This window comes from Lissotriton vulgaris, unplaced genomic scaffold (assembly GCF_964263255.1).
Source record: "Lissotriton vulgaris unplaced genomic scaffold, aLisVul1.2 SCAFFOLD_3348, whole genome shotgun sequence".
Lineage (NCBI taxonomy): Eukaryota > Metazoa > Chordata > Amphibia > Caudata > Salamandridae > Lissotriton > Lissotriton vulgaris.
Window position 1 is genome coordinate 61,416 of NW_028245491.1, and position 9,459 is coordinate 70,874.

A 9,459-nucleotide genomic window follows, 5' to 3' on the forward strand; every position below is an offset into this window, starting at 1 on the left:
ACATTTTCTGGCCGACAAGGGACACAAGGTGTCTCCTTGGAAGCTACAATTCTGTGTTCAGCAAGTTGTGTACTTGGGTCACTTGCTGTCCAAAGTGGGGAGACAGCTCACTCCTGATCGCATTCAGTTAATTGTAAATATGTCACAACCCCAGACACAAAAGGAAGTGCGGGCCTTTATAGGCCTCACCTCGTACTGCAGACAATGGATCCCTCAGTATGCATTTCAAGCTAAACCACTCATTCAGTTGACAACACAGGAGGCAGCGACTTCGACTGTCCTCCCTTGGACTCAGGAACACACACAAGCCTTTGAGGAATTAAAGAAAGCCTTATGCCAAGCACCAGTTTTAGCGACACCATGTTACAGCAAACCTTTTACACTTTTTGTTACAGAACGTGATGGTACAGCATTGTCTGTCCTCACTCAAGACCAAGCAGGTTCACATAAGCCTTGCGCTTATTTTTCAAGTACATTGGATTCAGTAGCCCAGGCACTCCCTGCGTGCTTGAAGTCAGTAGCAGCGACAGCTTTAGCAATCAGACAGAGCGACTCAATTGTTTTAGGACATCAATTAACAGTTCAAGTCCCACATTCTGTAGAGGTTCTTTTAAACAGAACCCAGACTCAGCACTTGACCATAGCACGACTGACAGGTTATGAATTAACACTATTCCAGCCACACATAGAAATCAGACGCTGCAGCATTCTGAACCCCGCAACATTGCTACCTTCAATTATGACAGATCCAGCCCCGCATGATTGTATAGAAATCATTAATGCAGTAACAAAACCCCGACGAGACTTAACGGATGTTCCACTGACAAATCCAGACCTGACACTTTATGTGGATGGTTCATGTATGAGAACAAGTACAGGAGAATTAGTGGCCGCGTATGCAGTGACCACTGAAACCGAAGTTAAAGAAACACATCGTATTGACACACTGTCCGCTCAAGCGGCAGAGCTTATTGCTCTGACCCGAGCCTGTATACTAGCCAAGAACAGAAATGTCAATATATACACTGATTCCCGTTATGCCTTCGGAGTTGTACACGACTTCGGAATGTTATGGCAAGAACGAGGTTTCTTGACCTCTCACGGTGCCAAGATCCAACACGGTCCCCTCATTCAAGCACTGTTAGAAGCAATCCATCTGCCTTCAGGCATATCCGTCATGAAGTGTAAAGCACATACTAAAGTTACAGATTCTGTTTCCCAGGGTAACGACCTGGCAGACCAGACAGCAAAACATACAGCACTGACTCATACCCAGACAACTGACGTGACAAAGACAATAGTACCGACACATTGTATGACAGTCAGGGATCCCACACTAGATGTAATCGATATTCAGACACATGCTACTACAGATGAAATAAAGAAATGGACTGAACTAGGAGGGATCCAGACAGATCGAGGTTGGATGACGAAGGGAAAATCTACATGGTTTCTCCCTGACTCTATGGTTCAAGTCCTAATCAATACAGCACATAGTCCAGCACATCTAGGAGAGAAAGCGATGTTAGACAGTTTACAGAATCTCTGGTGCAATAAACACTTACGAGCAGCAGCAAAACAGAAAGTGCGTACTTGCATGATCTGTTGTCAGTTCAATCCAGGTAAAAGCGTCCCTGTAGAGCAAGGTGGATTCCATCCTCCCGATCACCCTTTTGAAGTCCTCCAGATGGATTATATCCAGATGGACCGTTGTCGAGGATTCAAATATGTCCTTGTAATTGTTTGTGCGCTTTCCCGTTGGACCGAAGCATATCCAGTCCCAGATTACACTGCTCCGACCACTGCCAGACAGTTGGTTCGAGAATTCTTCCCACGGTACGGCTTGCCTCGTGTTGTGTACTCAGATAACGGACAGCCATTCTCATCCGAATTAATGAAACAAGTTTCCTTGCTGCTAGTATATCAGTGGAAATTCCATTGTGTCCGACATCCCGAAGCCGCAGGCCTTGTAGAAAGGCATAACCAGACACTAAAGACCCGCCTTGCCAAAGTTTGTAAAGAGAAAGGGGTCGACTGGATAGTCGCCCTGCCAGTTGCATTATTCTATATGAGGATGGTTGCCCACTCGAGATCAGGACTATCCCCGTACGAAGTGGTCTTTGGCAGACCACCGAATATGTGGGGGACGCCCATTCCTAAGAAAATTACTGATGTCGATTGTAATATGTTGACAGATTACCTTGCCTCCTTGATGTCTGCACTCCAATCATGTCGTTCACAGGTTGCCGCAGCCTTCCCTGACAACACTGATGTAAAGCCGCATGATGTCCGTCCCGGAGATCTGGTCCTAATTAGGAACTTTGACAGGAAAAGTCCGCTGGAGCCCCGCTGGAAAGAGCCGAAGACCGTCCTTCTTACTACGAGGACAGCGATAAAGGTGGAAGGCAGAAAGGGGTGGATACATACGAGTCATATTAAAAAGTGCAACGAACTGAAACCAGACCCAGACTCGTCCACCCCCCTCCAAAGACTGTATTGAGCCTAGTGACTTTAAAGTTCCCGAACGAGAGAAAACTCCCCAAGAGGAGTATAAACTGAAACTCCGATCTAGCAAGTCAGACAGTTTAATTGTTTAAGTCCTCCCCTAGGTGAATCGGTTAAATAGTTTCTGACATGTATCCCCCAGATCGAGATAGAGAGAGAGAGAGACAACTCAAGAAACGTACATATTGCAAATCACTCCGTAGTCACTGTATAGTGACATTATTGATTATGTTTTTTCTAAGTCTTCTGATTATTGTTGCCAGTATACTGCTTCCTATCTATTACCCTATTTTCAAGCGTGAACAATCTGCTTACAATGTCACTGCTGAACATTCTTTTAGTGAATTACCTCCACACGAACTTTCTTACAGACTCGCGCTGCGCAACAACACATTCATTAGTATGTTACATCATTCCCATCAGACTAACAATGCTACAAACTGCTGGATATGTGGCCGACTCCCTCCCTACCAGAAATACAAGGGAGTTCTGCCCCTCTTTCCGTACCCGTTCACTCACAATGGCTCCTGTGGTGCATGGTTTAGAATAATTAATTCCTTAGATCCTGATATTGCTGTTTTCAAAGGGAGCTGGGTTTGGGGAAACTTGAACTTAGTTCTGCTTAATGTCTGTTACCCTGACAAAAAGGGGCTCCCCACTAGAATAGGAACTGATCTAGAAAATGAAGTATATGGATTAGGTAATTATACAATTAACCTTATGATTCTTACTGTCGAATCCGAAGCTGCACCAGTTCTCCCCGCTATGTCAGTATTACCAGTCACTGGTGATTTATGTGTCAGTAAGAAAGGTTCAGTCCACTTAGGTCATAGCAAATGTACTACTGTGGTCGAATTCAGTGATCAAGGCAAATCGTCCTCTAGAGCTACCCGTCATTCCTACTTTGTTTGTGGTCATACCGCTTACATACGCTTACCTCCAGATTGGGATGGTACCTGTTATATTGCATTCCTTCTGCCACCTGTTTTTCTAGCACCTCCTGATTATCACAGAAATACAAATCTAGTAAAGAATAGACTCCGAAGAGATCTCCCGATTGTCGACTACACTGAAACGGCATGGGAACAGTACACAGATTTCAATAAAGGATTCTTTTTTTTCTTAGGCCCCGTCCAAAATAGTAAACTAATACGCAGATTAACTAGAACACTTGAAGCAGTAGTGAATGAAACTGCCTCCGCTTTAGGTAACTTAACAGAAGAGCAGTCCGCCATGCGGGTTGTTGTTCTTCAGAATCGTCTTGTTATTGACGTCATCTTGGCAGATAGAGGCGGAGCCTGTAAGGTCATCGGGTCAAGTTGCTGTGTTTTCATTCCAGAAAACGCGCCAACCGTATACAAAGCTATTACACGTCTTCATAAGATTGCAAGTTTGATACATCAGAATCCAGGCACCTGGACTTGGTCCGGTTGGTTCTGGACAACGTTAACTGCTTGGGGATGGAAGATCCTATCCTTCCTAGGCGTTGGCCTAGTCATAGTATTCAGTTGTTGCCTGTGCCTACAGTGTGGGCCAGCGATTTGTGGACTGTGTGCCACATCGTGCATTGAACATTCCAGTTTTCTCTCAAAACGTGAAAGAAAGAAAGAAGAGCAAATGATGTTACAAGAACAAACTGATCGATTCATGAGGATCGATATATCATGAAGGGTCCGTAGGGAACAAGGAGGGAATGAGGAAATATAAATTTTTGGTCAAGTTATGTTCCCTATCGTGTACCCCACCGTCTCCATGTACCAGCTTAAAGTGCATGTAACTTCCCTCCAGTACCAGCTATGAAGACGCAAATACATTTGCGTCCAACGTTAACATGTCCTCTTTCAGACCCACCCTGAATGGGTTGAATATTCCGTTTCTAAGTATGCTATGCCAACGTCTTTTTGTAGTGTACTTTACACGTTTTTCAGCTCTGGCAAAGTAGGCCCTGAATTCTGCCATCGAGCCTTTTTCCTGGCTTCTGACTCTGAAAGCCTCAGCCCAGGCTGTCTCTGGACCCGTGACCTCTGACTTACTTTCTGTGCGGCTCCCGGCGCTTAGCACAGCCTGCTGCCTGCCAAGACTGACTTCAACCTTCGAATTATCTGTTCCGCTCCTCGAAAATGCATTCCTGCCTACTAGCTTAAGTAAACATCCCCCCAGCTGCAGAGCAAAAGGGCCCGGCCTCACTGTCTCCATGCAAGTAATTCATAGCCTCTGTTACCATGGTAGGCCCATGCCCCTCGCATTCTCATGTAGACACTTAGGCGCTTATACACGCACTCACAGTCAGTATAGAATAGCTTCTGCCCCAGAGACCTTTTCCGTTTAGATAATATGGTTTCCAAACATCAGATATCAGATATGATAGAAGTACGAGTTGATCTGACATGCCAGACTTCTGTCTCTTTCCGCCAGTGTAAATGTCAAGTCCCCTGCACCCTCCAGTTTCCACGTCAATCACACGTCATGCAGCTGCGCGCGCATCCAGGCCTCAGATTTCTGCTGACATTGCAACATTTCTGCTTTGTGCCACCCACTTGTGACACCTATCTGTGACGTTTCTAGCACACACCTCTATGTTCACGCCTAGTTCACGCCTTCTAATTACGTATCACTAACACGTGGATGCTGTTATCTTGTTTCTCTCAGCTGTTACGCCTACTATATTGGTTTCTATGATGTGATTTAAGTATATAAGCTATGTATTGTCAATAAAATATTGCTCTATCCCTTCCTGAACCCCTGTGGTTGCAGGAACATGATATCCAGTTCTAGAACCATTCCTTTTTAAGGAATAAAACCCCTAAGAACTCTAACACCACGGACTCTGCCTTTTTCTTTCCGATTGAGTTATTATTGATTAAGTACTTACCTGCATAGAAATTAAGACGGTAAATCAAATATTTACCACAATGTGAGTGCATGTTTGTGCCCATGAGAGTCTGTATGTGCCCATGAGTGCTTGTTTGAACCTATGAGTGCTTGTTTGTGCATATGAGTGCTTATTTGTGCCTATGAGTGCTTGTTTGTGCCTATGAGTGCTTGTTTGTGCCTATGAGTGCTTGTTTGTGTCTATGAGTGCTTGTTTGTGCATATGAGTGCTTGTTTGTGCCTATGAGTGCTTGTTTGTGCCTATGAGTGCTTGTTTGTGCCTATGAGTGCTTGTTTGTGCCTATGAGTGCTTGTTTGTGCCTATGAGTGTCTGTTTGTGCCTATGAGTGTCTGTTTGTGCGTATGAGTGCTTGTTTGTCCCTATGAGTGTTTGTTTGTGCATGTTATGTTATGTTATGTTATGTTATTGATATTTATTTTGCGCACAGCTGCTCCAGCAAAGGAGCGTCCTGGCGCCTCAACAAGGTAGAGCATAGCACAACTTGAGGCCCAAAACAGCATAGGACAGCTAAAAAAGAATCTAAAACAAAAATGTTTTAATAGCTTTCCGGAAAAGCATAAGATCCTCCAGCAGACGAATTTCCACCGAGAGGGAGTTCCAAATGGTTGCAGCTTTAACACAGAAGGAGCGACTACCGGCACGACAGAGCCTAAAAGGCGGGACCACGGCGAGAGCCTGGCCCGAGGAACGCAGAGCGCGTGACGGAACATAAAAAGACAGAAAATTAGACAAAATCTGGGTACCTATGCCCTTCAGAATTTTAAAAGTCAGACAAAGGACCTTAAAATGGATTCTCTTCCTCACTGGAAGCCAATGTAAGGAGCTAAGGACGTTGGAAACAGGACAGAATCTAGGCAAGCCAACTATCGCTCTGGCTGCGGCATTCTGTACCCGTTGTAGGCGGGTAATTTCTGCCTGATTGACCCCCACCAAAAGAGAGCTGGCGTAATCCAGGCGAGAGATGACTGTAGCCTGAATTACCAGCTGCCTAGTTGGGGCATCAAAAAATTTAAGCACAGGTCTTGGACCTCGAAGAACGCCAAAACAGCAAGCTGCTGTTTTCTTGGTATGGCCGACAAAGGTGAGGCCCGCGTCCAGCCAGACTCCCAGGTTTCTTAGTTCCGAAACCGGAGTCGGAGCAGGACCCAGTTCTGAAGGCCACCACCTGTCACCCCAAAGCTCCACTCTCTTCCCGACAATCATGATCTCTGTCTTGGTGGCATTAAGCTGAAGACAGTTCGCCGTCAGCCAGTTGGCCACCGCCTTCAGTCCATTCTGAAACCTGGGGGCGTCTTGCTCCGCATCCCCGCTGAGAGTAACCGCCAGCTGAGTGTCATCGGCATATGAGACCAAAGTCAGGCCCCACTGCCTAACGACCTCAGCCAGCGGTCTCACGTACAGGTTGAATAACGTGGGACTCAGCGAGGATCCCTGCGGCACCCCCATGGCCAGAGGCTGGAATTTGGACTTGAAGGGATGGATAGCCACACAGAAAGAACGATTGTCAAGGAAGGAGCGGAACCACTGTAAGGCCTGTCCCCCAACCCCAATCTCCTCTAGCCGGTGTAAAAGGATGCTGTGGGAGACCATGTCAAAGGCGGCGCTGAGGTCTAATAATATTAGCGCCGCCGTCTGACCAGCATCCAGCACAGTAGGTGTTCTACCAATGCAAGAAGGGCCGTTTCCGTGCTGTGCCCAGCACGAAAGCCGTTCTGCAAGGGGTCTAAGGCGTTGGTCCGGCCAAGATGTTCTGACAAGGCCAGGTTGGCATGAGCCTCCACAATCTTCGCCGGCCAGGGTAGAAGTGATATGGGGCGATAGCTTTCAGGTTTCGAGGGGTCCAAAGTGGGCTTCTTAATGATTGGGGAAACCACCGCCTGCTTCCATTTGGCTGGAACCACACCTGAGTCCAGTGAAAGATTAACTAGAGAGCACACTGCAGAGCGCCCCAGAAAAGACTGTTCTCTAAAAAGAGCAGGTCTTACTGGATCCGACGGCGAACCAGATTTAATCTGCGAAGCCAGTTTGTCAAACCCCTCCAGGAGTAGTGAGGGAAAAGAGTTCAAGATAGAGTGGCATTGAACCCCATCCAGGACTTCCAAGACGGTCCCCGTACTGGGGAAGGCCCGGTAAATAGCCTGGACCTTCTCCAAGAAAAAGGAAGCCAAGGACTCGCAGTGGGAAATAGACCCCACTGCAACAGAGGAAGTCCTTTTCGTCAAGAGATCCTTGACGGCCTTGAATATGGTCTTGGACGGGTTCGAGCTGTTACGGAATTCCACAGCATAAAATGCTGCGCGAGCTCTACAGATAGCACAATGGTAAGTTTTGACGGAGGCAATATATGCGGCTTTCAAATCAGCCCCATGTGTTGCCTGATGCAGTCCTCCTACCCGCAGCGCCCCGCACGGCCCAACGCGGACGGGCGCAGACGGGCAGGACTCTGGCACGACTCAGGCTAAGCGAAAGGCGATCCCGCTGCGCGATCCCGCTGCGCATGGGGAGGAGCTTTAAGTAGGAGAACCCAGCTGGCTCCTGCGCAGTAGAGCGCACGTGACTACTGGCGCCTGACCTGACCCCACACCACTCTAGGATGGCGCCGGAAATTGGCTCCCACCCCAGGAACAGGACCCGCTGAAGTAGCGGTGCAGGACACAATTTAAATGCAGGTAAGAGGCTTTAAAATCAGGGAATACCAACAGAAATACAAAGCAAATAGATACTAGGAAAATGTTTTAAAAAGCAGATCTCAGTGATAAAAGCGCAACGCGCTGCTGCAGCTAAAAGCTACCTCGTCAAGCCGAGTGCATGTTTGTGCCTATGAGTGCATGTTTGTGCCTATGAGTGCTTGTTTGTGCCTATGAGTGTCTGTTTGTGCGTATGAGTGCTTGCTTGTGCCTATAAGTGCTTGCTTGTGCCTATGAGTGCTTGCTTGTGCCTATGAGTGCTTGCTTGTGTGTCTGTTTGTGCCTATGAGTGTCTGTATGTGTCCATGAGTGCCTATGTGTGCCCATGACTGCCTGTGTATTCCTATGAGTGGCTGTATGTTCCTATGAGTGGCTGTGTGCCTATCAGGGCTTGCGTATGCACATGAGTGCCTATGTGTGCCTATAAGGGACAGTGTGTTCCTATGGATGCCTGTGTGTGCCCATTTGGGCTTTTGGATGTCTTTGAGTGCATATGAGTGACTGTGTGTGCTGCCTGTGTGTGTCTACCAGTGCCTGTTTGTGTCTGTGTATGCCTGTGCATTCATATGTGTGTGCCTGTGAGTGCCCGTGTGTGCTTATGTGTGCCTGTGTGTGCTTATGTGTGCCTGTGAGTGCCTATGAGTACCATTATATGCCAATGTGGGACTGTGTGGTCACAAAAATGCCTGTGTATGCCCAGTTGTGCTTTTGGGTGCTTTTAAGTGCATGTGAGTGACTGTGTGTGCCTGTGTGTCTACCAGTACCTGTCTGTGTCTGTGAATGCCTGTGCATTCATATGTGTATGCCTGTGAGTGCCTGTGTGTGCTTGTGTGTGCCTGTAAGTGTGCCTTTCAGTGCTTGTGAGTGCCTGTATGTGCCTATGTATGCCTATATGTGACTGTGTGGTCCTATAAATGCCTGTGAGTGGCTGTGTCTGCATAGATGTAACTGCGCATGCCTAGGAGGGCTTGTGTTTCCCTACGAGTGCCTGTGTGGGCCTCTGTGTGCTAAGAGTGTTTGTATTTATGTGTTACTGGGCATGCCTGTGTCTTCCTGTGTGTGCCTTTGTGCCTATGACTGCCTGTATCTGCATATATGTGGCTTTGAGTGCCTATGTGTGCCTCAGTGTATCTGTGTGAGTCCTTGTATGGCTGGGTATGGCTATGTGTCCCTATGAGTAACTGAGTGACTCTGTGTGCCTGTATGTGCCTATGAGTGCCTGAGTGTGCCTATGTGTGCCTCTATGTGCTTCTGTGTATCAGTGTACCCATGTGTGTGCCTATTAGTGCCAGTATGTGCCTTGGTATGCCTGGGTGAGCCTATGAGTGAATAGTTGGTGTGCCTCTGTGTGGCTGGCGTGCCTGTGTGGCTATG